This window comes from Ictalurus punctatus, chromosome 10, assembly GCF_001660625.3.
Source record: "Ictalurus punctatus breed USDA103 chromosome 10, Coco_2.0, whole genome shotgun sequence".
Lineage (NCBI taxonomy): Eukaryota > Metazoa > Chordata > Actinopteri > Siluriformes > Ictaluridae > Ictalurus > Ictalurus punctatus.
The window spans coordinates 29,207,501-29,212,500 of record NC_030425.2 but is presented as its reverse complement, the minus strand read 5'-3'; the positions used below and the strand labels follow the sequence as shown (position 1 = coordinate 29,212,500).

The window sequence follows — 5,000 nt, the reverse complement described above, 5'->3', positions numbered from 1 at the left end:
ATTATTCTTACACTTGGGGTATTGTTCTTACTCTTCGTTACTCTTACTGTATTCGTCTAACTCTACTCACTTTACTCAGTCACGTGAACTCTATCGCTCATGACGTCACTAGGACCGCCTTGCTAGTCTTATTGCTGTATTACTTTTGCCTTACTTTAATACTCGAAATATATCACTGTCGTTGTATTACTCTCGCCGTACTACTCTTATTATCAGTCTTGCTTTAGTACTCTCACTGCATGGCTGTTACTATTACTTTTACTCCATTACTCACACTCCTATTACATTTCTCATACTCTGATTGACTCTTACTGTACTGCTGTATCTTAATTACTCTGTATTATTATTATTATTATTATTATTTCTACTACTGCTGCTGAATTACTCTTACTGTACTTCTGTCGGCCATCTTAATTACTCTGTATTATTATTATTATTATTATTTCTACTACTGCTGCTGAATTACTCTTACTGTACTTCTGTCGGCCATCTTAATTACTCTGTATTATTATTATTATTATTATTATTATTATTATTATTATTATTATTTCTACTGCTGCTGAATTACTCTTACTGTACTTCTGTCGGCCATCTTAATTACTCTGTATTATTATTATTATTATTATTATTAATATTGCTACTACTACAACAACTACTACTGAATGACTCTTACTGTACTGCTGTATCTTAATTACTCTGTATTATTATTATTATTATTATTATTATTATTATTATTACTACTACTCCTGAATTACTCCTTACTGTACTACTTTTACTCTTAGCTCACTATAGGTTTTCACACAAGGACCTAAAAACAGTAAAGAATATATTATCATTATTATATGATGATGATGATGATGATGATATTGATAATAATAATAATAATAATAATAATAATAATAATAATAATAATAATAATGGTGCTATACTGCAATTGTGATACTTTTCAAATCGGAGACGAACACAGCAGAGATCGAGGTTTGTTTTGTTTTGTTTGTTTTTTGTTTTTTTACACACACACAAAAAAAAAAACAGATAGATCTGGAACTTATACGAGAGTCAAAAGTGCTCTGGTTCGTCACGGGCCTCGTCTGCATATCGTGACGTTCGACATTTCAGTGATATCGGCATCGCTAACGTTATATATAATATCGTCCAGCCCTATTTCCTAAAACACTCCACGATTTCTTCTTCTGATAGATAAGATGATAAAGCGTGTATTTGGAGAACTCTACACTGCCCCCGAAAAAGAGACATCTAGACTCTCAGGCAGGGGAAGGGGAAGGGGAATGGGGGGGGGGGGCTAAGGGAGGGGAGGGGGGGGTCGAACCTCACCAGAACGACCCCTGTAATAAACTGGCAACGATGTCCAAACAACTCAGCACATTTGCGATTAAATAAGCCATGCAAAAAGCATGAGCAGGAGAAAGGGATGGAAAAAAAGAGAAGAAGAAAACACATACACACTCACACACTCACACACCCACACACTCACACACCCACACACCCACAAGGTACACATTTAAGGCGACAACAATTACGAAGGCAATGAAGGCCCGTCATAAACACGGGTTTGATTATATATATATATATACATATATATATATATATATATATATATATATTTTTTTTTTAAAGGATTCGCATCATTTATTCATGCGGCAATTAAAGGTTAAACACATGGCAAAGGCTCAGCGTTTTCGGAGAGCAGCTGCACAGAGGCACAGCGAGACGGGAGGCCACAACAAGAAGCTTAGAAAGAGAGAGAGAGAGACAGAGAGGGACAGCGAGAGAAAGAGAGAGGGAAAAAAAAGCAAACTAACTTTGTCTTGAAATGGTTTTGGCTGCGGGACAAGCTCTCCGCAGAAGAGCACGCGCTGGCGTAAACATTTGTACAAAATTATAAGTGCATACAGAGACGCATACGGCAGGCAACCACCCGCATGCTGAACCCTCTGCCTTCACGAGTGTGTGTGTGTGTGTGTGTGTGTGTGTGTGTGTGTGAGAGACGCTACGAAAAACCACTGCATTTTAATTACCGCCAGCCACCACACTGCGCTGCTTTGATATGGAAATGACCCGCGGTCTCCGTCTCCATCACCGGAAAAAAATCTTCCTCCGATTCATAAAAAACAATGTGTTACACCTGATCGCGCTGATTAGAGAGAGGATGTGTGTGCGCGCGTGTGTGCGCGTGTGTGTGTGTGTGTGTGTGTGTGTGTGTGAGAGAGAGAGAGAGAGATTAGTCCCACATATTCACATGTACAGAATAGTGGGAATATTTAATGTGATGAATGAAAGAGATGTTTGCGTGGCTGTTAATTCTGTTACAGTGTTTTATAACTGAAGGAGCGCGTCGATGCATCCGAGCGTCCGCGCTCCTGTCTCCATGCCCCGGCCATCCGGCTCTCTGTGAAGAGCTCTATTTTTACACTGGAACGTTCTGGAACACGGCTGATATTGTGTCCTGGTCAGGTCAAATCGGAGCATGGAAAGCCTCTCTGAATCTTTCTTTCTTTCTTTCTTTCTTTTCTTCGCCTTGTGATGTCCACAGGTGCGCATTTTTCCCCTAAAAAGATGCTTTTTATTCAGAGCAAAGAAATCAAATCAGCTTCAGAGATTAAGGGACGATTCGTTTCAGTCATGTTACAAGCTCTTCTGTCATACACTCCCTCTCTCTCTCGCTCTCTCTCTCGCTCTCTCTCTCTCTCTCTCGCTCTCTCTCTCGCTCTCGCTCTCATTTTTTTCTCAATTATTTTTTTTCTCCTTTTGCTTCAGCATTGCGGCAGGTCTGCAATTTGGGTGTGTTGTTAAGTCATAGATAAGTATAGGCTGCCTAATTTCCACTTACAGTAAAGAGTGAGGGGGGAAGAAAGAAGAAATACTTAAGGCGTGGAAAGATGTTAAAGATCCACACACACACACACACACACACACACACACACACAGCGAGCCGTTGTTTGATCGTTAGTCTGGCATTACACCTTTGATATTCTCCATCGGTGAGGTCGACGTCCCTGACTCGGGCTCGGAATAAATCATCGTGGTTTTTTTTATGCATTATTATTATTATTATTATTATTATTATTATTATTATTATTATTATTATTATTATTATTATTATTATTTACACACAACACCTTCATCGAGCATGACGACGGTTTTGCAAAAACCTGCTCTTGAAATATTTTCGACAATAAATCGCATCACTTCACGAATACTAGCGTAGAAGCGCAGGCCTGTCCTCGTCAAGGCGGATCTTTACGTACACGACCGTACGCCTTTCGACACGTGACGTTAAAAAGCTAATGAGCGGCACAAGAGCGATCCATAAGGTCCGGCTCAGTATTCCATCCTTATTAACGCTACACTACGTTCTTATTACCGTGTAATAAAAGCTGTGCGCTTGAACGCCCGAACGCACCGCCCGAGAGACCCTTTTTTATTTTCCTGATGCTTTTTGCAACTCGACTACATGTATAAAATAAATCAGCTCTGTTTGTTGGGTTTCTGATTTTGTTTCCTGCACATCACACATGAAAAGCAACTAGTGCCATCCTAATTTAAATTTTTTTAAAAAAGTGCACTTCAGTAACGCATTCCAGAAACTTGAGACATTCTGCCACAAAAGCAGCAAGAGGGAAAGAAAGAAAACACACACACACACACACACACACACACACACACACAGACACACACACACACAGCCTCCTAATGAACATGTTGCCATCGGTTTTGATCATTGTTGAAATATTCCACAGCAAATTAGCTAACGCTTAAAGACAGATGTCACAACATGTGCTGCTGCAGTTCTCTCTCGCCCCGGCTTTCCTCCCCTACGGCTGGTGCACGCCTTTACCTTTATACCCGACCTGCTGTTGTTTACCTCGGCTGGTGTTTATCATTAGGGCGCTGCATGCTGGCACGGTTCTAACCTTCACCAAAATGAAAGAGAGATCAAAAATAAAAGACCCCGAGCGTCGACACGATCCGGAGCCTCGCAGATCTGCTAAAGACAAAAATCTATTTGATGCATGGATAAATTCCTGCAACGCATGACGAACCGTTGCAGCATGTCCGCAGTATCGGCATGCACCATAGATTTAAAAAAGAAATTATACCCAGCTCCATTTTCCACCCAAGAAGAGGTTTGTGTAATATTACATTACAGGCCTGGTGATATTCTAAGCGTTTTATTTTTCTCCCCCCTCCCACTTCACACACTCCAAGTGACTGTTTCTCCTCTCAGATTTCCCCTTAAATGTTTCTGCTCACATTCCTACAAGTAATATCATTTAGATGGCATGGAATTCATTTTGGTAAGGGTATTATACATGGATAAGTGAGTTACAGCATGGGCAACTGCATCTAGAAATTTCTCTCGACGTCAAGGACGTACAAAGCTGCCTCTTGTCTTTTTTTTTATTTTTATTTAAAATGGAAAAAAAAAACAACCACAAAAAAAAAGAAGATCAAAGACCGGACAAGATCAGCAAAGACACGAGCAATTAGGGTAAATTACGCAGGATGAAAGAAATGCAAAATTCACTTTATATCAAATGCAAAGAATTTAGGATAATTAGAAGCGACTGAGCAATGCTGAGTAAAAAAAAAATAAAAAAATAAAAAATAAAAATAAAAAAAAGACTCTTTACAGACATGCAGGTTTTTCAGGGAAAGGAAATTATTTTAAGGAAATGAATACTTGCATGCACGTGCATGGTAATATATAATGCAGAACAGGAGTAATGCTAATATATTAATGCATTAAAGTTTTTTTTTTAAACAATCAGATTTTTAAACACACACACACACACACACAGAGAGAGAGAGAGAGAGAGAGAGAGAGAGAGAGAGAGAGAGAGAAATGTACAATTTGGAAACAAGTAACTGAACAATAAATCTAACAATATCTTCTTATTACCAAGCTTGTGATCCAAACCAAAGGCAAGACAACAGGTGTAATTGTTTTACAGAGAAAAGCAAATAACTACAACAAA

The 5,000-nt window shown here is 39.1% G+C and overlaps 1 protein-coding gene across 5 annotated transcripts in view; it reads right to left on the bottom strand.

Moving 5' to 3' along the window:
- Positions 1-5,000, bottom strand: part of sox6 (SRY-box transcription factor 6) — a 194,982-nt gene that overhangs the window by 185,737 nt on the left and 4,245 nt on the right. The window lies entirely within an intron of this gene.